This window comes from Scyliorhinus torazame, chromosome 9 (assembly GCF_047496885.1).
Source record: "Scyliorhinus torazame isolate Kashiwa2021f chromosome 9, sScyTor2.1, whole genome shotgun sequence".
NCBI classification, from domain to species: domain Eukaryota; kingdom Metazoa; phylum Chordata; class Chondrichthyes; order Carcharhiniformes; family Scyliorhinidae; genus Scyliorhinus; species Scyliorhinus torazame.
In genome coordinates, this window is record NC_092715.1 from 26,793,337 (window position 1) to 26,820,057 (window position 26,721).

Here is a 26,721-nt window from a genome sequence, read left to right on the forward strand (position 1 = left end):
TCTCTCTCTCTCTCTCTTTCTCTTTCTCCAGTCCCCGAACCCTCCCAAGATCTCTCTGCTGCTCTAATTCTGGCCTCTTGCAAATCCCTTATTTGATTCAATCCACCATTGGCAAACATACAAGCATAGGAGCGGGATTAGGCCACTCGGCCCGTCGAGCTTGCCACGCCATTCAATGAGATCATGGCTGACCTGATTGTGACCTCAACCCCATATTCCTGCCTACCCCCGATAACCTTTCAACCCCTTGCTCATCAAGAATCTATCTACCCCTGACTTGAAAGGCAGTGAAAGCAAGTTCTAAAGAATCGCAACCTTCTGAAACAAAAACCATCTCCTCTTCCTGGTCCTAAATGCGTGACTCCTTATTTTTGAACAGTAACGTCTGCTTCTAGATTCTCCCACCAGAGTAAACATCCTCTTCACATCCACCCTGTCGTGACCCCTCAGGATCTTAAAAGTTGTGATAAAGTCATCTCTTTGTCTTCTAAACTATTGCCTATTGCCGGTATTAGCCCAGGAAACATTCTCTGAACTGTTTTTAACATATTTACATTATTCCTTAAATAAGGAGACCAATACTGTACACCAGTGTTTTTCAAACCTTTTTTCCCAATTTTAGAAACCCGCCAACCTTCGGGACCAACACCACCTTCACAACCCCGGCTGGCTAAACTCCGCGACCCACGCCTGCCGACCTTCATGACCCACCATTTTCTCCTACCTTTAATGTGGGAGGTGAGCCTGCTTGGTCCTCACAATCTCACTCCAATCAGGTACACCGGAGGAGAGGACTATGCGCATATCAGGTGCAGGATTCGCCCAGTTTCATGCTGTCTTCATCTTTGTGAGGGCGGAAAATCCTACCTCGCAGATGTAGGTCGTTGTGAAGGACAAAAGCACCAAAATGCTTGTTTTACTCAGCTCCGGAAGCTACTCTGAGACGCTCCAGAATGCTGATAGTTTCATTGACTTGTGCCGTGTTTTTAATGTGCTGTCAATGCTGAGGGGCAGACGTTCGGTCGGCTTCATTTGGTGACAGACTTGCCAGTCCATTTACAGTTTCCTTGCTAATGCTGTTTTCTTCAATGCGCGCAGCAATGTGGGGAACATGTAGTAATTTTGGCTTTGCACTCGCAATTGCCAAACTGTCAATGGCTTTTGGAAAGCTGTGATTTCTTCACAGTGCCGAAAGCAGTCATCATCCGTGCTTTGCAATTTGAGGTTCAGTTCATTTAGAATTGAAAAGGTGTCTGCAAGGTAAGACATAGTTAGCATCCAAGTTTCGTCCGCAAACGGTTCAGCCAGAGAGGACAATTTCTCGAGGAGGAAAGTGTGGATTTCGTACCTCAGTTCGTAAACTCTGAGTAGCTCCCCTGTTGACTGATCATTACAATAACTCTTCCAAGCGGATGAAGTCCACCGTCATCAGGATTAACTGGTCACTGTTTCGATTCTATGCTTTAATGTAGTCTATTAGGTCAGCAAAAAACTTCTAGCCACCCTTCAGTGCACACAGGGCGACGGTGTGATGAATCCCCATGGCTTTCAATATCTCCTTGGACTCTGTCCATGATTAAACCATGAGGAATATATGTTCTTTCCAGATCATTTGAGTAATGTTTAGGAATGCAAAACAGATCGAGGTAATAGCCTTGCTCATCATCGGTGATCACCACCCAGTCCGACGTCGCGCAGTCATGCTGCGATCACACTTTGACCCAGGGTTCAGATCCCAACGCTCCCGGTCCGCATGCGCACTGATGAGCAGGCGTGCACGAGCAGTGCACCGGCATTTTTTTTAGCTGGTCGCGGCTGCCATTTTTAAAGCCGTTCGCAGCCAGAATTGACAAAAGCCGGCTGCTGCCGCTGTTGCGCATGAATTCCCTCGATCGGGAACGCCTCAATGGCTGGCTCCACGACCCTCCCGACACCCGCCCGTGACCCACCTGGGGGTCGCGACCCCCACTTTGAAAATGCTTGCTGTACACAATACTCCAGGTGTGGTCTCACCCAATGTCCAGTACAGTTGTCTCCTGCTGGAATGAGCGGGAAGTGCCGTGTTCCCCGTTTCATAGTGTGTATGCTCTTGCCTGTGATGTTGTGTGTGTATTGATTGGTTCATTGATCTGTCCATCAGTGTGTATCCACTTTTGTAACCAATTCCACTTGGCAATAAGCAACGACATTCTATTAGCTTTCCTTTTTATTTGCTGGACCTGCACACTAACCCGCACCTGTACCTAACTGTAGGTGTCCCAAAGATGCGCTGGGGAATCCCCTTCAGAAGTTCCCAGGTACGGGTTGGCATATCAATTGCCCAGAAGTGCAAAGTTCCCCCGGACAGTTGGTCTGCGTTGTGAATCATCCGAAAATGCAATTTAAATCTCAAACTTCAAATGGCCTCGCGGCTCTCCAGGGATCTCACCCCAGCCCCCAGACTACTCCACCCAGGCAAATAGCAACACATTCCGACTCTCCCTGCCCCCCCCCCCCCCCCCCACCCCACACACACACACACACACACAACATCACTCGCCAACATCCCTCCCCATCCCCAGCAGTAGTCCGGATGTGGGGCAGAAAATAAAACAGAAGATAGAAAAAGGCATATAAGAAATGGGGGACATCAATATGCAGGTGGACTGGGAAAATCAGGTTGGTAGTGTCGTGTTGGGTGCTCTGCTACATAGACTAACCAACATGGTTGTGGATGGTACAACTCAGTTTTATTACTTACAGTAACAACATCTGTAAACTGGTTACTGTGGTTCGTTCATTACCCTCTGACCTGTGGACCTAGCCCTAACACTATCTTGGAGAAGCACTCAGCACATGGTGAATGTCTGAGTGGCTTGCTGTGAGCTCTGTGCCCTGAGCTGTCTCCTGCTGGAATGAGCGGGAAGTGCCGTGTTCCCCGTTTCATAGTGTGTATGCTCTTGCCTGTGATGTTGTGTGTGTATTGATTGGTTCATTGATCTGTCCATCAGTGTGTATGTATGTTTGCACCATGATGTTTATCTGAATATCATGACAGGTAGTGGATCCCAAGAAAAGGCATGTCTGAGAGATGGGTTTTTTGGAGCAGCTTGTGACAGAGCTCACTAGGGAACAGGCAATTCTGGATTTGGTGATGTGTAATGAGGCAGACTTGATTAGGGAACATAAGCTGAAGGAACCCTTAGGGAGCAGTAACCAGAATATGATAGAATTTACCCTGCAGTTTGAGAGGGAGAAGCTGCAATTAGATGTAACAGTTTTCCAATTGAATAAAGATATCGACAAAGCCAAAAGGGAGAAGCTGGCCAGAGTTGATTGGAAGGGGAGCCTGGAAGGGAAGACAGTTGAACAGCTATGGCAGGGGTTTTGGGGGGTTATTTGGGAGGTCCAACAGAAATTAAGAAATAATAATCTTTCTTATTGTCACAAATAGGCTTACATTAACACTGCGATGAAGTTACTGTCAAAATCCCCGAGCCACACTCCAGCGCCTATTCGGGGACATTGAGGGAGAATTCAGAATGTCCAATTCACCCAACAGCACGTCCTTCGGGACCAGTGGGAGGAGACCGGAGCACCCGGAGGAAACCCACGCAGGTTATTCAGGAGGCACAACAGAAATTCATCCCAAGGAAGAGGAAACATGCTAATGGGAGAGCAAGGCAGCCATGGCTGACGAGGGAAGTCAAGGACAGCATTAAAGCAAAAGAAAAAACTGGAACCCGAGGGCACAGCCTCAGACTGAAGGATCTTTCAGTCCTTTAACAATGAGATGAGGGATTTCTTCAGCCAGAGGGTGGTGAATCTGTGGAACTCATTGCCGCAGAAGATTGTGGAGGCCAAATCAGTGAGTGTCTTTAAGACCAAATAGATAGGGGGCGGGATTCTCCGAAATGGAGGCAGAGTGTTCGCGCTGTCGTGAATGCCGTCGAGGTTCACGACGGCGCGAAACGGCCCCTATCCCGACCGATTCGGGGCCCGATAATGGGCTCGGAGCGGCGCCGAGTCATTTACACGCGCCAGGCCTTGGAGCCGCATAAAGGTGGCGCCGCATACATGACGCAACCGGCACCGCATAACTTGCGTCACCCGCGCATGCGTGGTTGCCGTCCTCTCCGAGTCCGCCCCGCAAGAAGATGCCAGACGGATCTTGTGGGGCGGCGGAAGAAAGGAGGTCCTCCTTCAGAGAGGACGGCCCGACGATCGGTGGGCACCGATCGCGGGCCAGACCCCATTTGAGGCCCCCCCCCCCCCCGCAGGCCGCCCCCCCCAGCATTCCCGTGCTGTTCCCGCCGGCAGCGACCAGGTGTGGACGGCGCCGGGGGGAACCCGCACTTTTGGGCTGGCTGCTCGGCCCATCCGTGCCGGAGAAAAGCAGGGGTGCCGGAGAATCGCCATTTTGGGTGTCTCGGGCGATTCTCCGGCCTGCGCCGCGCGGAACTCGACGGGGCCATTCTCGCTGCTTGGGAGAATCGCGGGAGGGCGTCGGACCGGCGTCGCAGGAAAATCTGGCCACCCAGGCGATTCTCCCAACCGGCGCGGGAGCAGAGAATCGTGCCCTGGGTCTTCGTTAATAAGGGGATCAGGGATTATGGGGAGAAGGCCGGAGAATGGGGATGAGAAACATACCAGCCAAGATTGAATGAGCAGACTTGATGGGCCGAATGGCCTAATTTAGCTCCTGTGTCTTCTGGTCTCATGATCTTAAGGGTCAACCACATTTTTGTGGGTCTGGAGTCGCATGTAAGCCAGACCAGGTGAGGAAGGCAGATTTTCTTTCCTCAACGGGCTTTAGTGAGCCAGATGGGTTTTTACAACAATCGATGATAGTTTTATGGTCACCGTCACTGAGATTCGCTTTCAATTCCAGATTTATAGGAACTGAATTTTAACACCACCAGCTGCCATGGTGGGAATCATAACCTTGCCCTAGAGTATTAACCAGGGCCTCTGGATTACTGACCCCCTTGATATTACCACTGTCTTGATATGCAAACATGCAACCAATGAACACTCAGAATAGGACACAACCAATGGGCAGTGAGGACACTCTGAGGTGGCATCACCACAAGGGGGCATGACATAAACACTATAAAAGGGGTGAGGCACTCACACCCGGCCTCTTTCCACAGACAGACATCTAGAGAGTTAGACAGGGTTGACCAGCAGCATCACACCCCAGAATGTGGCTTAGAGCAAGCTGGTACAGTCAGACTGAGTTACTGCAGTTAGATTAGCAGAGAGTCGAACTCATTTGAGAACCGTGTTAATAGTTCAATAAACACGTTGAACTCATTTCAGAGTCTGGAGCATCCTTTAGTTAAGACTGCATCAAGGTAGCAGCCTGTGTTATCCGAAGCAGCATCACACAACAAGCACCATGCCAGCATCATCACCCAGTGGGCATGCCAGAAAAGTTTTCAATCCCTTAAATAGTGCCACGATGTTGAATATTAATACTCCTCAAGGCGAAATGAAAAGCTGTTGAAAATGTTGTGTTGCAGTTCGCTACAACCTGTAGCAGTCCCGCTCCTCTTCCAGAGTGAAATGTCCTGAGGGCGTTTAGCAAAATACATGCCTGTTGGCTCGGGTGTGGGGAGGCAATGAAGCAACAATCCAAGAGAGCGGGTGGTCTCGAGGCGGCTTCTCCAGGTAGGCCGAGATGCTCGGAGATGGTTTCATCTGGCTGCTGTGTCACTGGTGAGAGGCCAACAACTTAAACCTGTCACTAATGGTGAGGAGAGAGATTTCTGAGGCAACAAGTTATTAAGGCGTGGAATCCAAAATGTACGTGAAGTAAACACCACTGCATACTCGCATCTTTGAAGTTGCATTCGCGCCACACAAGTGCCAGGCAATGACCATCCCCTACAAGAGAGGATTGTGACATTCAATGGCATTACCATCACTGAATCCCCCTCGATCAACATCCTGGGGGTTACCATTGACCGTGGCGGCATGTGGTTAGCACTGTTACTTCACAGCGCCAGGCACCCGGGTTTGCTTCCCGGTTTGGTTCACTTGGTCTGTGCGGAGTCTGCACGTTCTTCCCGTGTCTGCGTGGGTTTCCTCCGGATGCTCCAGTTTTCTCCCACAAAGACGTGCTGTTAGGTGAATTGGACATTCTGAATTCTCCCTCAGTGTACCCGAACAGGCGCCGGAGTGTGGTGACTAGGGGATTTTCACAGTAACTTCATTGCAGTGTTAATGTAAGCCTACTTGTGATACTAATAAAGATTATTATAATAGGAACTGGACTAGCCATCAAATACTGTGGCTACCAAAGCAGGTCAGAGACTGAGAATCCTACGCTGAGTAACTCACCTCCTGACCCTCCAAAACCTGTCCACCATCCACAAGGCACAAGTCAGGAGTGTGATGGAATACTCTCCACTTGCCTGGGTGAGTGCAGCTCCAACAACACTCTCAAAGTTTGACACCATCCAGGACAAAGCAGCCCACTTGATTGCTCCCCCTTCCACAAACATTCCAATCTCTCCACCACTGACGAACAGTGGCAGCCGTGTGTACCATCTACAAGATGCACTGCTCCTTAGGCAGCATCTTCCAAACCCACGACCACTACCATCTAGAAGGACGAGCAGCAGATACCTTGGAACCCCACCACTTGGGAGGTTCCCCTCCAAGTTACTCACCATCCTGACTTGGAAATATATCGCCGCTCCTTCACTGTTGGGTCGAAATACTGGAACTCCCTCCCTAACAGCACAGTGGGTGTACCTACACCTCAGGAACTGGCGTCGTTGAAGAAGGCGGTTCACCACCACCTTCTAAAAGGGCAGTTAAGGATGGGCAATGAACGATGATCTAGCCAGTGAATAAAGAAAAAAACATGTGCCATATTAGTTAAGCGTACTGTCCATCTGAAATTAGATAGATAAGTCCTTCCAGTTTTGTTTGTAGCCTGGAGAGCTTAAATGGATTTCCCTAGAATTCCCAGCACAGAAACAAGCCATTATGCCCAAACTATCCCTGCTGGTGTTTCTGTTCCTCATGAGCCTCCTCTAGTCCTTTGTCATCTGACCCTACCAGCATATCTTTCTGTCTTTCTCCCTCATGTACTCACTTCTCTTTGTGCGCACCCATGGCTTTTGCCGCAATTGCCCCTGGTGGTAATGAGTTCTACATTCTAACCATTCTCTAAATAAAACTGTTCCTCCTGAATTCTCGGAATTTGATCCATTGGTGACCATCTTATTTTTTGTCTTCCCCAGAAGTGGAAGCAGCCATTGAACCATTTAGGGGGAGGCAGTGAAGTAGTCGTATTGTCACTGGGCTAATAATCCAGAGACCCAAGATAATGGGTAGCATGGTGGTTAGCACACTTGCTTCATAGCTCCAGGGTCCCAGGTTCGATTCCCGGCGTGGGTCATTGTCTGTTCCCCCCCGTGGCCTCCTTCTGCACTGTAAATTCTATGATTCTATAATGCTGCCTGGTTCGAATCCCACCATGGCAGATGGTGAAATTTGAATTCAACTTAAAAAGAAATTTAGAGTTTGAAATATAACGGTGACCATGAAACCATTGGCAATTGTGGAAAAACCTTTAATGACCAGGAAGCCAGCAGTAGGAATAACAAAGGATTATTTACCTTCACATAAAGTCTGCCCACGGCAGTCACTATTTACAATCACAGTCCCCGTTGGGACAGCCAACAGTCCGGTCCCTGCTCAGGCTGGCTGTTACGCTCGATCTTACGAGCCCCCGCTGAGTGGGCCTCCGCCCACTACCGGGGAAGCTCGCATTCCACAAACCCCACTGGGAGATCAATTACAGTTTCCCCGTGGGCCTCGTGAGGGCTGTTACAGACCCATCTGGTTCACTAATGTCCTTTTAGGGAAGGAAATCTGCCGTCCTTACCCTGTCTGGCCTACATGTTTTGTTATGCTCTTGATGTAGCATAAGCTGCTTCTTTGATGTGCACTCTGACAAAGGAAGGTTCAGACTTGTTAACGATTCTCCTACTTGGATTCAACTCTCCTGTTAATCCTTCTATAGCTACTCAGACTGACGAACCAGTCTGCTACAATCCACGTGGTGGGTGTGATGTTCAATCAACCCTGTGTCTGTACTCACTGATTGTCTCCACTGGAAAGAGACTGAGCATGTGTGCTGTGTCCTTTTATATGGGTTGGTGTAATGCCCTCCTGTGGTAGTGTCACCTCTGTGTGTATCGTGAATGCCCATTGGTCGTGTACTATCTTACTGACCTATTGGTTGAGTGTCTGTGTCATGTCTCTGGTGCTCCCGCTCGTGTCTATCTATACATGTATTTACATTAACCCCTTGTGTACTTACAGTGATGCAATCACCACACACGTGACTCCAGACCCACTGCAACATGGTTGACTCTTAAATGCCCTCGGGGTTGGGCAATAAATGCTGGCCCAGCCAGAGACGGCCACATCCCAGGAAGGAATTTTTAAAATTTTTTAAAACCCTCCATGAATGTAAAGCCCCCTTTTGGGTCAGCACACCCCCTTCTCTTTCTTCCTCTAGAAGAAAGGACTGCAGCCTGTTCCGACTTCCCTGAATGGCTAAAACATTTGCAAAATGGGGCAGCATGGTAGCACAGTGGTTAGCACAGTTGCTTCACAGCCCCAGGGTCCCAGATTCGATTCCCGGCTTGGGTTACTGACTGTGCGGAGTCTGCACGTTCTCCCCTTGTCTGCGTGAGTTTGCTCCGGGTGCTCCGGTTTCCTCCCACAGTCCAAAGATGTGCAGGTTAGGTTGATTGGCCATGATAAATTGCCCCTTAGTGTCCAAAAGGTTGGGTGGGGTTACTCGATTACGGGGATAAAGGGGATAGTGTGGAGGCATGGGGCTTAAGTGGGGTGCTCTTTTCAAGGGCCGGTGCAGACTCGATGGGCTGAATGGCCTCCTTCTGCACTGTAAATTCTGTGATTCTACGATTTACCTGCCACGGGTGCTCGGCAAGACTTGTTATATTTACGCAGGCCGCTCCCAGTGCTTACATTATGTCTCCAGTTTCCATGTTCCCCCTCATTGAGGAAAAATGTTGCTGATTTGAACGATCCAAATGATTGGCAATAGTAGCTGTGGGGAGACCTGAAATGGCGGCGTGATGACGGACGAGTTGAAGCAATTTGTTAATGAGGCCAAGCACAGTAGCTTGACTGAAAGGATAAAACTGCCTGGCGGTGGAGTCTTGTCAATTAAACTGCACGCTCTGCATTCCAGTACTGCCGTAACATGTCTGCCAAAAAAAAATAATGGGAGGATGAAGGGAGTAAAATACATTTCTGTACAGCCTTTCACAACCCTATGCAAGCCAATGAAGTACAGTCATGTTGTGACGTAGGAAATTCAGCAGCCAATATGTGCACAGACAGCCGACATCTGGTTTTTTTTGTGAGGGTTAATACTTTGCCAGGAGATTCTGCAGCCATGGGATCTTTTACCTGGATGGCACAGTAGCACAGTGGGTAGCACAGTTGCTTCACAGCTCCAGGGTCCCAGGTTCGATTGCCAGCTTGGGTCACTGTCTGTGCGGAGTCTGCATGTCCTCCCCGTGTGTGTGTGGGTTTCCTCCCGGGTGCTCCGGTTTCCACCCACAGTCACAAAGATGTGCAGGTTAGGTGGATTGGCCGTGATAAATTGCCCTTAGTGAACAAAAAGGTTGTGTGGGGTTACTGGGTTACGGGGATAGGGTGGTGGCGTGAGCTTGGGTAGGGTGCTCTTTCCAAGAGCCAGTGCAGACTCGATGGGCCGAATGGCCTCCTTCTGCACTGTAAATTCTTGTGATTCTATGATTCACCTGAGAGGGGTAGGCGGGGATTTGCTTCACCATCTGCACAGGAAGGCAGCACCTCTGACAGCGCAGCTCTCCCCTCGCTGGGCCATTGGCCTGGATCTTGCCAGTGTGACTACACAGAATTACCCTCGTTAAGATCCGTGGAGAAGCAGAGCTAACCTAATTCATGCTTCCATAAGTGTCATCTCACAGGTGCCAGTGTAAGTCTCCCTCTCGCAAGTGAGCCTCCTTCAGGTTGGATTCAATAGTAACTTTCAAAAGGATGTTGGATGGGCCTACCATGGATCTGACGCAATGGGCTATTGTTGGGCCTAGACTCGAGGCTGCGCAAGATGAGCAGCTGGTCCACCCACAGCCAGCAAGCCCGGGCCCAGCTCAATTTTGGGCCCTCTGCAAACTTCGCCAGCAAGCCGCCAATGTCTGGTCACCCATCCTTGGGCCGATCATCCAATTGACCCTGAACCGATACTGTGCCCCTCCCTTCCCTAGTCATGTCCTGCGAACAAGTCCTGGTGCTCCTCCGTTGATGAATCAGTACACCTCCCATGTTGAACACCACTTGGAGGAAGCACTGAGAACGGCAAGACACCGGGTGGGGTGGGGGGGGGGGGGGGGGGGGGTGACTTCAATGTCCATCACCACGAGTGGCTTGGTAATACCGCCCAAGACCGAGCTGACCGGGTCCGAAAAGATATAGCTGCTAGACTGGGACTGCAGGTGAGCGCACCAACAAGAGAGAAAAACATACTTGATGAAGTCCTCACAATCCGCCCATGAGAGATTAATCTGTCCATTTCCAGGGGGTCAACCCTGGTTCAATGAAGAGTGCAGGAGAGCGTGGCAGGAGCAACACCAGGCATACTGAAATTGAGGCATCAACCTGGTGAGGCTACAACACAGGACTACTTGTGTGCCAAACAGCATAAGCATCAAGTGAAAGACCGAGCTAAGCAATTCCACAACCATCGGATCAGGTCTAACCTCTTTCGATCTGCCATGTCCAATCATTACTGATACTCAGCAATTAAGCATAACTGGAGGAGGCGGTTCCACAAACATTCCAATCCTCAACGAAGAGGGTGCAAAAGATAAGACTGAAGCATCTTGAGCCATACGTGCTGAGTGGATGATCCAACTCGGTCTCCTCCAGAGGTCCCCAGCATCACACCAGCCAGGCTTCAGCTAATACGACACACTCCACCTGTTGGCAAGAAACAGCTGAAGGCACTGGATACCGTAAAGGCTAGGGGCCCTGACAATATCCCGGCAATAGTACTGAAGACCTGTGCTCCAGAACTTGCCGCACCCCTGGCCAAGCTGTTCCAGTACAGCTACAACACTGGCGATGTGGAAAATTGCCCAAATATTTCCCAGTCTCACATTTCTCAATCAAGTGGCACCCCATCCACCAACTTAAACATTCACTCCCTCCACCACAGTGACAGCATCTACAGGGTGCAGGACTTCGTAGCAGCACCTTCCAAACCCTTGACCTCTACCACCCAGAAGGACAAGGGCAGCAGGTACACGGCAACACCACCATCTGCAAGTTCCTCTCTGACTTGGAAATATATCGGCCGTTCCTTCGCTGTCACTGGGGCAAAACCCTGGAACTCCCTCCCTAACAGCACTGTGGGTGTACCTACACCCACATGGACTGCAGCGGTTCAAGAAGGCAGCTCGCCGCCACCTTCTGAAGGGTAATTAGATATGGACACTAAATGTTGGCCCAATCAGCGATGCCCACATCCCAGGAGAAAATTTTAAAAAAAAAGGAGGGAGGCCGGTGTTGGAGCATGCAATAGGATTGTGTGGAGATCATGGGAGGGTGGGAGGCTTATAGCCTCCACCGTCAGGATTTTGTTCTTCAGTATCTAATTGAAAATGCGTACCTCTCATTGACAGGCGCTGGGGCTGCTGAACAATGCTGACTTGTGTTAGGCCCGACACTCGCCATGCCAATCATTGCTGCCCAATTTCTGTGTGGGGTCTAAAACAGGCCTTTGGCTCTTTATTTGCATATTTGAAGGTCTAAACACCAGATATACCTGTGCGCCATGAAAATGTTTGAGGAGGCTGCCAGCAACACCCAATTTTAGCAAGGCTCCTGAGAAATGGCTGGACCCGGTTTCAGGCTGATTAACATCCTGGTTAATGTTGGGTGAGTCGAGGTAAAGCGCGAGTTCAGACTCCGTTCAATGAAGGATCCACTCCAGAAACATGAGTCGGGATTCACCCTTTGTCGTAATCCGCGATCAGGCGGAGAATCCCTTTTGACGCTGAAATCCCGGGGCGGTGCCTGTTTGATGCAGGGTTTGCACGCTCATCCCCCTCCAAAATGGCACCATCGTGCCGCGTGCCGTTGAGACGGCCTTGGCGCGTCACCTGAAGGCCCTCCCCCTCTTCCCCCCCCCCCCCCCCCCCAATGGGCCGGGTTCCAAACCACGCGGTTGACGTGGGGTCTCAGCGGTCGGGTACCCGACGTGGCGGCTGTGGACTGTGTCCAGCGCCGTCACAGTCGGGCGGGAGCCGTGCTGCTGGCCGGGGAGGGGGGGGGGGGGCCTTTCGCGAGGGCTGGGGGGACTGGTGGGGGGGTTGCAGTATTTGGCGGGTTGGGGCCGCGCACGGCCGGCACCATGTTTTACGGCGTGACCGCTGCAGGTAATCACCATGCACACGCGCGGCCACGGGCCCAGCCTTTCTCCAGCCCTTTTTATCGTGGGAGCCGTGGGTTTTACGCGGCACGGCTGCGAGCCCCTCACCAGTCGCAGGATCAGTGATCTCGGCCCACTCTCCAACATGCACCAGGGGACGGAGCAATGGGCAGATAAACCACAAGGTGTCGCCTCACACCGCAGAGCAATCCCTCCACTTTGCACTGTTAATTAGCATAGTGTTCAATATCGGAGAGAAAGAACTGGTGCTGATATAATGTTCTTGGGGTTGCCAACTGCGATTAAATGTATTCCTGGGGTTTTTGTCACATGACTCCCCCTCCCGCTGGCCCAGCCCTTATTTAGCTAACACACCCACCCTCGTGAAGCCCTGCCCTATACAATTCTGACCATACTGGACAAACTGAATACCAACAAACAGTTGCTTCCTCTGGCTGGGGAGGGGGGTCTAGAACCAGGAGGTCACAGTCTCGGGATGATGGGTAGACCGTTTCGGACTCCGCTGAGGAGAAACATCTTCCCACAAGAGGGTGGTTAACCGGTGGCATTCTCCACCACAGAAAGCTGAGGAGGTCAAATCACCGAATGGGTTTAAGAAGGAAATAGATAGGTTTCTAGACTCTAAAGGTGTCAAGGGGTACGGGGAGGGCGCGGGAATCTGACAGTGACATAGAACATCAGCCACGATCATGTTGAATGGTGGAGCAGGCTCGATGGGCTGAATGGCCTTCTCCCGATCCTATTTACTCAATTTTTTTTCTCTGCTTTCCGACACTCAATTTTTTTTCTCTGCTTTTCGACAGCAAGTGGACAGTATCCGGGTGCATGATGCTTGACTATCAGACAAACAGCCACCCATCCCCCATTTTCAGTATTTTAATAGCCGGGACAGAGACATGGTCAAAGAAAGTGACAAAAAAAACTTTTTTTAATTAACCGATGATTTTTCTCCACGGCGGCACACAACACGACGGCACAGTGGTTAGCACTGCTGCCTCACAGCTCCAGGGACCCAGGTTCGATTCCAGCCTCGACTGGCTGAGCAGAGTCTGCATGTTCTCCCCGTCTCTCCGTGGGTTTCCTCTGGGTGCTCCGGTTTCCTCCCACAGTCCAAAGATGTGGCGGTTGGGTGGGGTTACGGGAACAGGGCGCGGGAGTGGGCCTGGATAGGGTGCTCTTTCAGAGAGTCGGTGTGGACTTGATGGACCGAATGGCCTCCTGCACTGTAGGGATGCTACAGACAGCAGTGACCTGGACATTGAACTTCAATTTCCAGAGACCCCGGGCCAATCCTGGTGGATTGACAACCCGAAGCACCTTCCCTGACCCCGGGACGTCCCGAAGCACCTTCCCTGACCCCGGGACGTCCCGAAGCACCTTCCCTGACCCCGGGACGTCCAGAAGCACCTTCCCTGACCCTGGGACGTCCCGAAGCACCTTCCCTGACCCTGGGACGTCCCGAAGCACCTTCCCTGACCTCGGGACGTCCAGAAGCACCTTCCCTGACCCCGGGACGTCCCGAAGCACCTTCCCTGGCCCCGGGACGTCCCGAAGCACCTTCCCTGGCCCCGGGACGTCCCGAAGCACCTTCCCTGACCCCGGGACGTCCCGAAGCACCTTCCCTGACCCCGGGACGTCCCGAAGCACCTTCCCTGACCCCGGGACGTCCCGAAGCACCTTCCCTGACCTCGGGACGTCCAGAAGCACCTTCCCTGACCTCGGGACGTCCAGAAGCACTTACCAGAAAATTAATTACATTCTTGAGCTGACGTCTCTCTCTTTCATTTGCTGTGAAACCTGAGGTTGTGAAAGGTGCTATAAAAATGCATGACTTTCATGTGGTCTTAAATCAAATTATTAAATCTAAACTCCACCCAGCTCTGCCAGCGGACCATAACGTCATTTGTTTTCGATGATTTTGAGTCAACATTGGCTCTCTGTCCATTTTAACAGTCTCACCTGTTGGAGGGTGTTGGATACTGTTCAGTCGATCTTCATGAAGTTTGTGTAGTCTTAGGAAGGTTAACAGTATGTATTTATTAACTACTAGAACGGTGTACATTTCTACAGTAGAGGGTTCAAGCTCGGAGCTGTCTCCATGCTTGCTCGTGCACACAGCTCTGTCCAATACTAGACTGACCCCTGGATGTGTTCTCTTTCATCACAGTTTGGACAGTACTGTATTCAGTCCCGTGTTAACCCTATATGTGCCAGATCCTTACACTACACCTCCGCCCCCCAAAAAAACTTTATCCAATGTTATTCTAGTTTACCTCTGTTATGGGCCAGGGTTTAGAGAACCCAAAGTGTATCATGGACTTCACCTGACCCACAACTTTTAATAGATTGTGGTATGGGGAGCACATGGCCCACTCTACAGGTGTGGTACAGCAGAAATGGAAAAGTATTTTTTAAAGCAAAACAATGTTTATCCTATGAACTCGAGTTAACCTTTTTAAAACATACAGTGAACATCTTAGCAACCATCAATTCAAATATAACCCCCAAAGAATACAACACTAAATAATCCTTAATAACCTCCCAAACAAGATCCCGAAGACAAAAGACACACCTTTTAACAGAAGCACATGAGGTTTACATTTACTAATGAGAACATTTATAATTCTGAATTCACCAAATGATCAAGAGATGGTCTTTTGATGGCAGTGAGATCAACAGTACCCCTGCTCTGTCTGGCTTCAGCTCCAACACTGAAAACGAAACCCAAAACACACCTGCAGCAAACAGCCTAAAACAAAAGTAAAAAGCTGACACAGCCCAGCTCCACCCACACTCTGACATCACTGATAAACCCCCATTTCTTAAAGGTACATTCCTTAAACACCCATTTCTTAAAAGGTACTCTCGCATGACACCTCTTTTATTTACATTATTATTACTCCCCCATCCGCCTACTTCAAGTCTCAGAGTTCATAGGTTCAGGTGGTCTGAAGGCTTTATAACCTTTCCATATCTCGCTCGCACTAGTGTCGGAGGAGTGGTAGACTCTGTTACTCCAGGGAAACTCTGCTGATTTGGAGGTTGTTTTGGTATCTGGGTGTCTTTTTATCCACTTCTTCCATTCCTTGGTATTGAACCGCCCTTTGTCGATTTGGCAGTTGTGGTGATAGGTGCTTGCTATTCCATTGAGTTTCTTTCAGGATGGACGAACCTTGTGCTCAGCTCCATCTCACCTTTTTTTCCCCCTCTTCTTTTTTTTTCATTGTGCGGGTCATTGCGAATTCCCCTGTGACAGAGGCTGACCATTCCTGTTCTGAGGATGTGGTTTTTCAGTCAGCTCACCTTTGCGTTTGGCTGTGGGGCGCGCTGTCAGCAATGTTTGGCTGTGCCTTGGTTCCAGCATCGTCCGTCACACTGGCGGTGAGTTACAGCTTTCCCTCTGTGGTCGCGTTGTTGACAGTCGACCGGTGCTGGAGGTTGAGGCACTTCTGGCTGTTGGTTGCTCTGCTGACTATCCTCTGCTGGAGGCCTCATGGTAACAATCTGAGTGGGGGGCTGGTCTGACCAATGGGGACTTACCTGCACCTGGAACAAAAATGGACAAACCTTCTCTGCAAAGAGAGAAGGCAATTCAGAGCTGATGTCCCAGTCAGGATACTCTTTCTTGTCTGAGGTCTCGGGCGCATGCAGGTCGGTATAGTTTACGACAGTGGCTGTCTTGACGTCTCCTGCTGTTCTGTGAGTATCACGGTTGGACAGGCATCTCTATTAAAGAGATAACTAGGCTGGTTACAAATGACATACATCAGCTCAAAGAGTTGCTTGCTGCCATACCTTAATAATTTCAGAAGCATGCCTGTGGCCAGGAGTCAGAGTCCGCCAGGCCCATGAATCATCTTTGGATCTTCTGTGGGTTTAGATGTTCCGGCCTTGCACACTGTCAACGTGTCCAATTCTGTTCCAGTAAAAGATTTGAGCTGAACTTGCAGGACATTGATGTCACCTGTTGGGGCTCTTTGCTCCACAGCGCCTGCAAGGTCGCTCTGCTGGTCAGTTAGGGTATTGCTTCTCAAACACTGGAGTGCCTGTTTCTTTGCTGTTTCACGCACTGGACCTTGGGGGTTTCCTTTGTACCACAGTTTACTTTCTCCTCATAAATCGGGGGTTTTCAAACTCAGGATCACAGGTTTCGGGAGGGTCGCGGTGCTCGGTCGCGGCGTTCCCAATCGGGGGAGGAATGCCTACAGCCGCCTGCAGACTGGATTTTAAAAATGTCGGCCTGGACGGACTGTTGAGATTGCCGGTCGTCCCACCAATATGTGCCGGATCAAGCAGTGCGCAGGCCCGGAGCCCAGTGGGGTGGACCGCCTCTTTGTGACGTCAACTTGCTGTCCAAGGCCATTTTTTTCCGAATACGAGGGAGTCCTCCCACATAGAGCGGCGGCAGAGAGCAGGTCATGCGCCCCGTGTTCTGGGCGCGCAAGAGAATCCTCAATTTTGCAGCTGCCAGAACTCCTGGATCTTTGGTGAACAACCCACGAAGTAGAAGCTGGAAACAGGAACATAGCAGCATAAAGATGATTACTTCAGGTATGTGTTATTAATTGTTCCATTGAACAATGAACAATACTGCACAGGAACAGGCCCTTCTGCCCTCCAAGCCTGTACCGACCATGATACCACCCTTTGACAAAACTCTAAAGAACCAAGAACACTGCAAATCAGGATTCAATGTGTGTTAAATGTTCATTGTGTATTCCCTTGCCTTGCTAGTCCCCCCACAATGTATCACCCGTACCAGCCTCCCCTAGTCGCCGGAATGTGGCGACTAGGGGCTTTTCACAGTAACTTCATTTGAAGCCTACTTGTGACAATAAGCGATTTTCATTTCATTTCACCTCGCACTTTTCAGGGTTAAATTCCATTTGCCATTGTCCCCATCCCCACACCAACCCCCCTCTTGAAGACATCTTTGTGGTTGTAGGTTAACAGTATGTATTTAATAACCAAAAGAACTATATGCATATGTACAGTAAAGGGTTTGCTTTTGTGAACTTCTCCAACCAACACCAGACTGGCCCCTCTATGTGGGTCATGTGTTCTCTTACATCACTGTCTGGACGGCACTGTGCCCAATTCCTCGTTAACCCTGCATGTGCCAGACCCTTGTACTACGTTATCCTTCCTTTCAAACCCCGCCATAGCCTTGGCCCCGCCTTATCTCTGTAATCTTCCGCAGTTCCACAATCCTCCAAGATATCTGCGCTCCCCTAAATCTGGCCCCCTTGCACGCCCGCTAATTTAATCGCTCCATCGTTGGGGGCCGTACTTTCGGCTGCATTAACCCTCCGCTTCGGGTTTCCTCCACCTCGCCACCTGCCTGCCTCTCTGACTTCTGGGATCTTCCATAAAGCCTACCCGCTGGGGTCATTGAACAGCAAATATCTCCAGAGACCGCTCGGTGTCAAATATTTGTTTGGTCATTGCTCCCCTGAAGCACCTAGGAACGCTTTACGGTGGTGTGGAGGCTATTATTGCTGCTCAGTTTCTTGACGTGTTGGGTGTTCCGATACACAAATGATCCAACACGGTTGTAGATGGTACAACTCTGTTTTATTGTCTTAAACAATGACAACTAATAACTGTTGGCTGAGGTTCGTGCTTCACCAGCTAACCTGTGGACCCAGCCCTTTCACTATCTTGGTGAGGCACTCAGCGCGTGGTCTGAGTGGCACACTGTGAGCTCTGTGCTCTGAGCTATCTCCTGGTAGAATGAGCGGGAACTGTGGTGTTCCCTGTTTTATAGTGCGTGTGCTCTCACTGGTGATTGGCTGCGATGTTGGTTGGTCCAACTACCTGTCCATCAGTGTGTGTGTGATTGCACCATGATATGCTAATGTGTATATCATGACATTTTTGAGTACATGCTGTTGTCGAGGAGCATTGCCTGTTCATTGCACTTCTGGGGTGATTGTGTGCAGCAATTTCTTCTTTTTTTCCATTTCCCAGTCGGCGCAGCCTATAGGTGGGACATGTCCCCCTATTGGTGTAAACCCGGAAAGTCTAGAGGCAAGGGACTGTCAATGAAATAAATTAAATTGCTAAGGAGGGGAAACATTGTTCATACTTTTAATTTAGAGAATGTAGCACAAGGGAGAGGATTAAACTACTTTCACTTTATTACCTATTCATGTGACAAAGTTCCAAACCTGCACATCGGTCAGAAATGATGATACTTTTATAATCATTAATGGGGACGTGGGCGTCGCTGGGCTGGGCCAGCATTGGTTGTCCTTCCCTAACTGCCCTTGAACTGAGGGGCTTGCTGTGGGCCTGGAGTCACGTGTAGGCCAGACCAGGCAAGGATGGGCAGATGTCCTTGCCGAAAGGACATGAGCGAACCAGATGGTTTTTTTCAACAATCGATGATAGACATCATGGTCGCCATGACTGAGACTCGCTTTATAATTCCAGGTTAAAGTCCAACAGGTTTGTTTCGCATCACTAGCTTTCGGAACATTGTACCTTCCTCGGGTGAATGGCCCATTCACCTGAGGAAGGAGCAGCGCTCCGAAAGCTAGTGATTCAAAACAAACCTGTTGGACTTCAACCTGGTGTTGTAAGACTTCTTACTGTGCTCACCCCCAGTCCAACGCCGACATCATTTATAATTCCAGATTTATTAATTGAATTGAAATGCCGTACGGGATGTGAGTTTCTTACCCCAGAGCATTCGCCTGTCTCTGGATTGCTAGCTCAGTGATATTACCTGCCCACCTCAATTTCTCCCTATATTTTGTTAACTCACTCTTCAGGGATCGTTCCAGGAGACCTTGCCTAATTCTGGTAAGATATTCACGTTGAACAGCTCTGCTCCCTGTGTGGGACGATGAAAGAGTGAAGGGGAAGGCAGTGGCTTGGTGGCATTGTCACCGGACTAATAATCCTGAGATCCAGAGTAATGCTCTGGGGACCCTGGTTCGAATCCCACCAGGGCCGATGGTGAAATTCGAATGCAACACAAAATCTGGAATTAAAAGTCAAATGACGACCATGAAACCATTGCCGATTGTCGTAAAAACCCATGTGGGTCACTGATATCCTTTTTAGGGAAGGAAAATTGTCACCCTTACCTGGTTTGACTCCAGACCCACAGCAATGTGGTTGACTCTTAAATGATGTCAGGGATGGGCAATAAATGCAGACCAGCAACACCCGATCCCCATGAACAGATAAAGAAAAAATTCCAGACATTGCAATGATCACATCTGGGCTTTTCCTGCACCGGTGGATCTGCTCAGGTGGTGCTCATGTTTAAGTCTGACTGTACGCTGTTTTGTAAGGGTAGACGTCTCACTCCATGCAGCACCCATTGAGTCATTTGGATTCGCACAGACAGCTGTATGTTTGACCTGCCCTTTAAAACTACAAGGCAACTGCTACAAAGTTGAACTTTTTAAAGTTCTCTTTGTGCAGACTGACTGCTCTATAAGGTCAGGAAACACAACCAATTGTCGGAGTATAATTTTCCTCCGTCTGGTCATTTGATACAATTTTAGTTCTGGGGTTGGGGCCCTAGTGTCACGTATCGAGTCCCAACATCGCATCTCACTACTGCCTGAGGCCCGATGCAATTTCTGGTGGGCTGGCTAATTAGTAGTCCAGGAGCACAGTCATCGTCCAATTAATGTTTGTCTCTGAGGTTAGCGTGGAGTTACAGGAATAGGGCGGCAGATTGGGCCTAGGTAGGGTGGTTTTTCGAAGGGTCGGTGTAGACTCGATGGGCCAAATGGCCTCCTTCTGCACTGTAAGGATTCTATGATTCTATCCTGAAGCTGGAGGGCCAAGAGGAAGCCTTTCCACCTTGGGTGATTAACGGCCCCACGTTCAGGAAGGGGGGGAGGATGTCAACTTTGATAGGAGAGAGGGAGAGGATGAAGAGGCACGTCAAAGAACAAAGAAAAGTACAGCACAGGAACAGGCCCTTCGGCCCTCGAAGCCTGCGCCGACCATGCTGCCTGTCTAAGCTAAAATCTTCTACACTTCTGGAGTCTGTATCACTCTATTCCCATCCTATTCATGTATTTGTCAAGATGCCTCTTAAAGTCACTATCGCCCTTGCTTCCACCACCTCCTCCAGCAGCGAGTTCCAGGCACCCACTACCCTCTGTGTAAAAAAATAAAATAAAAAAAAAAAAATAAAAACTTGCTTCGTACATCTCCTCTAAACCTTGCCCCTCGCACCTTAAACCTATGCCCCCTAGTAATTGACCCCTCTACCCTGGGAAAAACTCTCTGACTATCCACTCGGTCTATGCCCCTCATAATTTTGTAGACCTCTATCAGGTCGCCCCTCAACCTCCATCATTCCAGTGAGAACAAACCGAGTTTATTCAACCTCTCATCATAGCTAATGCCCTCCATACCAGACAACATCCTGGTAAATCTCTTCTGCACCCTCTCTAAAGCCTCCACATCCTTCTGGTAGTGTGACAACCAGAATTGAACACTATACTCCAAGTGTGGCCTAACTAAGGTTCTATACAGCTGCAACATGACTTGCCAATTCTTATACTCAATGCCCCGGCCAATGAAGGCAAACATGCCGTATGCCTTCTTGACTACCTTCTCCACCTGTGTTGCCCCTTTCAGTGACCTGTGGACCTGTACACCTAGATCTCTCTGACTGTAAATAAAGACCTTTTGTAAAGATGAGGGTAAAACTGGCCACGGGCCATGGGGAACATGATCACGGCCACAAGAGGTATCAGAAACGGAACAGTGGACCGCCCCTCTATTTCTGCCCCAGACTACAGCCAGCAATTATCATTTGGGGTATGGCTTTAGTTCGGCGGCCTTACCTGTCAACTGGGAAAACTCCAATCATCAGCCACTACTCCATACGTCTCATCAGGCGTGTAAATGTTTGATTCAGTCACCCAAATGGTCAGTTGTTTACTTTCATTACTGTTAGAGTTAGAAGAAAAGGGACTTGAACTCGGCTTCTTTCAATAAACTCAGAATAATCCATTCGTCATGAAACAAAACTTATTTTTTTTAAAGCGCGTTGCAAAACTGGTTAACAAATACAATTTTGAATCTGGAAGGGCAACACTTTATCGCTTTCAAAATCCCAGCGCGCACGTGCACATACGCAAACGTAACAAAGGACAAGACAAATAAGGTCTCTGCGTAACATTGGCATCGGAAAATTTATAAAGTTCAAAAAGATCTTGACTCAGTTGGTTTGGTGTTCCTGCACGCAGAGACAAAGCACAGGTCACATTGGTGGTATGGAAGTCCTTTCCAAATCAACACTGTCTCAGAGAGAGAGGGGGGAAGAGGGAGAGAGAGAGAGAGAGAGAGAGGCAGTATTTTCTTTCACAGTTTGCTCCCAAGAGAAACACTGGGCGGGATTATCCGACCCCCGGCCAGGTCAGAGAATCCGCAGGGGGAGGCGCGAATCCTGCCCCGCCGCCCCACCGACTGACAAATTTTCTGGCGCCATTTTTTGGGCGGGGGCGGGATTCCCGCCACGCCAGTCGGGTGCCATTTGTAATGGCCCCCTCGGCGATTCCCTGGGCCCCGATGGGCCAAGCGGCCGTCTATTTTTGGCCAATCCCGCCGGGGTGGGTTATTCAGGTCCCACACGGCGGGATCTGGCAGGTGAGTATGCGTAGGCAGTCCTCGGTGAGGGGGGACGTGGGGCGATCCAACCCCTGGGGGGCCCCCACGGTGGCCTGGCCCGCGATCGGGGCCCACCGATCTGCGGGCGGGCTTGTTCCGTGGGGGCACTTCTTCCTTCCGCGCCAGGCCCCTGTAGGACCCCGCCATAGTGCCCGGGGTCCGTCGAGAAGAGAACCCCCCCGCACATGCGCGAAAATACGCCGGCCGGTCTGCACGTGCGTGGAATCAAGCTGGCCGTTCCGTTCATGCGCGAACTCGCGCCGGCCCTTTGCTGCCGGCAGGAGGACCGCCAACCGCTCCGGCGTCCACCTAGCCCCCTAGACAAGTGAGAATTCCTCACCTTGGGGGGCCGTTGACGCCGGAGTGGTTGGTGCCAGTTTTCCCGCCGACGTGGGGACTTAGTCCCCAGAAGGGAGAATTCCAGCCACTTGATTTTTAAAAACATATTCAGCCAGAACTTCTTATATCCCAAGAGGTCTTGCTGGTCATTTAGCTCAAGTCACGTGATCATTTTGGAAAAAAGCAGCTTGCTCACAGACCAAAGTGAACTTGTCAAATTTTTATTCATAAAATATAGATTCCTATCAACCCCCACAACAAATATGTTCCAAGATAGTCCAAAAGCATGAAAACATAGTGACAGAAAATCACGGGCCCTACCACCAACAGCCATGTAGCTATTTCTAGATTCAACCCGAGATACCAGAGGCTCGGGGAGAGTATCCTTGCCTCGGAGTGAGCACATCACGTTCAGGACCTCACTCCAGATCGTCCCCGTGCGTGGCGACTGACTCGAGGTGGGGACACGCATCTGTGGAGTGTGGGCCACCCCGCCCCCATTCCTCCACCGTCATGGTAACGGGTTGGTGAGGTTCCAAAGCTTTGGTTGCAACCAAGCAGCGAAAGAAAGGGGGAGTTGCGTTTCTATCGCACTTCTCACTGCTTCAGGCCAATGTAGCTCCTGAGGTAGTGAAGGGCTCTAAATAAATGCAAAACTTTTGAGTGGGGGGGAGACTGGAATTTTGGGTCCTTATGTGGGGGCTTTGAGCTCTCGTGAGATTTTGGGCATGGACCGGTTCACTCTGGATAGCGCACCAACATGGACGTTTCTGGGGTACCCCCCCCCCCCCCCCACACCATTGTGAATGCCGGCAAGGCAATTCTGTGGGGCTTGGGATTGAATTGGGCAGCTCTCTGAAGCCGAATGGACTCCTCCTGGCCTGTCAGCTTCTACGAGCAGCTATAAATATCGGCGTTGTGTCCGAAAGGTTGGTGTTTAGCCTGCCTTGCAGTGTGTTCATTGTGCAGTGATTCACCGGCGGAGCGATGAAGCTGTCATTCTGGCAGTTAATGTGTGAAAACAGGAAAATCCTGGAGCAGCTCAATTCCCTTTTCCCATGTGGAGAAGGGCAATATCATCAGCTCCGGCGGCCAAAAGATTATTGTTTGCAGTACAAATGTTTGTGAAAGGGGAAAGAGAAAGAACAAGAAAACCGAGACAACAATGGAGTGTTCGACACAGTGGGGAGTGGAGCAATAAATCCCAGGCAGGCAGCGCAGCCAAGATAGTTTCGCAACTGGCTTTCTGAGCCAGTTTCACAAACGTCCTGCTGTGTCGGTCGGGGCTTCTAGCCTTTCGGTCTACCTCCTGCCAGGGGTGGACTGCAGTGAAATCCAGGCCCCCCTCACTTCCTTTACGGGAATCGTTCCGAATGCCCGGAGTCAGATCTTCAGGGAGAACTCGCTGTGTGTGGTGTGTCTGAAGTTTTAAGCTGCTGCTGCTTTGAGTGCTTTTTCCCTGCCTTCCGTTCACACTGAGGCAGGTGGCGGGGCCGCGTTTCTCGGCCGCGGGCAGCTCATTGCAAGACCATGACAGGTGGTTTCCTCCCAAGGAAAGTGAATACCTGGACCTCTTGTACTATTATAAGATAGACCTCGCCGTGTCTTTGCAGAGGGAGGAGGAGTCTGTGATGCATTCAGTCCAAGGTGAGAGCTGGATGTGTTGCCGGGGCCCGCGACCGTACGTTTATGAATGCTTCACTATATTGAGTAGAAAGGGGCCAAAATAGACCGACACCTGGAGTTATATTTATAGGGCACCTTTCGCAACCACAGGACGTTTTTAAAAATAGTTTCAGGGAATGTGGGTGTCGCGGGCTGGTCAATATTTGCTCCCCATCCATATAGTTGCCTTGAGAAGGCAGTGTTTGCGGGAATCATCAATCATAGAATTTACAGTGCAGAAGGAGGCCATTCAGCCCATCGAGTCTGCACTAGCCCTTGGAAAAAACGGCCTACTTAAGCCGACACCGCCACCCTATCCATGTAACCCAGTAACTCTGCCTAACCTTTTTTGGACACTTAAGGGGCAATTTATCATGGCCAATCCACCTAACCTGCACAACTTTGGACTGTGGGAGGAAACCGGAGCACCCGGAGGAAACCCACGCAGACACTGGGAGAACGTGCAGACTCCGCACAGACAGCGATCCATGCCGGGAATCAAACCTGGGACCCTGGAGCTGTGAAGCAACAGTGCTAACCACTGTGCTACCGTGCCGCACAACATACGGGAATGAAGTGCACAGCAAGCTCCCACGAAAAGCAATGCGATTATGACCAGCTATTCTGTTTATGTTATGTTGATTGAAGGGAATATACCGGCCAATACAGTGGGGACAACCTCCGTGATTGTTCAGGGAGCCGGGGGGACATTGAAAAATGACGGGCAGGATCCTGATGTGATGGTCCCGCCCACGTCCCCTACAGATCCAATATTTTCCAGCAGTGGGTAGGGGATGGGTCAAGATTTACGCAGGAAGCCCAAACTCAACATGACTCTTTGAACTTAGGATGGAGTTAAATTAGACCCCTGTTTGACTGGTCCAAGGGTCTTAACCGCAGTACAGGAGTTATAAATTGCTGAAGTATACATAATTGTTCTTGAAGGTTGGTAAGGTCCTGATTAAGTGTCATGATCTGAAGTTTTTAAAACCCCCGCTGTTAAAAATAATTTAAAAAAACAAGCTGAGCCTGTCAGTGAGAGATATTACAAAAACATCAGCAAGACTGCTTTGATTGACAGGCCATCTGGTTTTAAGTTATAAAAAGGCATTATCATCTATTCATGCAGTTTCAGTAGAGGTCACAGGATTGCTACAGACTAGAAGACCATTCAGCCCATCATGTCTGCACCGGCTGTCCAAATGAGTAATTCACTTTGTGACATTTTCCCACCTTTTCCCCATGTCGAATCTCTTCTCGACCTTCCCCTCACCAAATGGTCCCAACGTCTCCAATATATCCTCATATCTGTAGTTCTTCATCCCTCGAACTATTCTCGTGACTCTTTTCTGCACTCTCTCCAATTCCTTCACATTCATCCTATAATACGGAACCCAGAGCTGGCCGCAATACTCCAGCTGAGGTCAAACTAGTAGCTGAGGCCAAACTAGCACTTGATACAAGTTAATCGCTACCTCATAGAATTTACAGTGCAGAAGGAGGCCATTCAGCCCATCGAGTCTGCACCGGCTCTCGGAAAGAGCACCCTACCCAAGACCACACCTCCACCCTATCCCCATAACCCAGTAACCCCACCCAACACGAAGGGAAAATTTTGGACACTAAGGGCAATTTACCATGGCTAATCCACCTAACCTGCACATCTTTGGACTGTGGGAGGAAACCGGAGAACCCGGAGGAAACCCACGCACACACGGGGAGAACGTGCAGACTCCGCACAGACAGTGACCCAAGCCGGGAATCGAACCTCGGACCCTGGAGCTGTGAAGCAATTGTGCTATCCACAATGCTATCGTGCTGCCTCTTTACTTTGGTGCTCTATGCCCCATGGATCAAGCCCAAGATACTGCATTTTATTACCTGCTTTAAGAGCTGCACTTTCAACCTGTCCTGTCTCCTTCAATGAGCACCTAGGTCCCTCTGCTCCTGCACGCTCTTTAACAATGTAGCCCAATTGTATCTCCATTTCCTTCCTGCCAAAATGAATTGTACATACAGAGTTGATGTTGGGCTGTACACAGTCCCACCCACACAGTGATGTAAGAGAGCACATGACCCAGACCAAGTTTTAGTGTGGTGTTGAACAGAGACATGTAAAGGCCGAGACATGGAGATAGGCCCTTTGCCTCTACTGTCTCTACGCATAGAGTTATACGAGCAGTGAATCAAGACTTTCGGCTAACCTTCTGAAGACCTCATCAAGTGACATTCTTCTGTAACCAACATCCTCCGAACCTGAATCACTTCACATTTCTCCACGTTAAACCTCATCTGCCACCTATCCAACTAACCCACCAACTTCTCTGGGTCCTTTTGAAGTAGAACACTGTCCTGCTCGTAGTTAATATCAAAGAACAAAGAAAATTACAGCACAGGAACAGGCCCTTCGGCCCTCCAAGCCCGTATCGACCATGCTGCCCATCTAAACTAAAATCTTCTACACTTCCGGGGTCCGTATCCCTCTATTCCCGTCCTATTCATGTATTTGTCAAGATGTCCCTTAAACGTCACTATCGTCCATGCTTCCACCACCTCCTCCGGCAGCGGGTTCCAGGCACCCACAACCCTCTGTGTAA

At 50.0% G+C, this 26,721-nt stretch overlaps 1 protein-coding gene across 4 annotated transcripts in view; it reads left to right on the forward strand.

Moving 5' to 3' along the window:
• The window catches only part of palld (palladin, cytoskeletal associated protein), a 614,708-nt gene that overhangs the window by 243,953 nt on the left and 344,034 nt on the right, over positions 1 to 26,721 (forward strand). The window contains exon 1 of one of the 4 annotated variants that reach the window (XM_072515730.1): positions 23,525 to 24,106. The exons of the other annotated variants lie outside the window; for them this stretch is intronic. The gene's annotated coding sequence lies outside the window, so the exon portion shown is untranslated. Of the gene's footprint in view, positions 1 to 23,524; positions 24,107 to 26,721 lie in introns of those variants that run through there. 4 annotated transcript variants of the gene reach the window in all.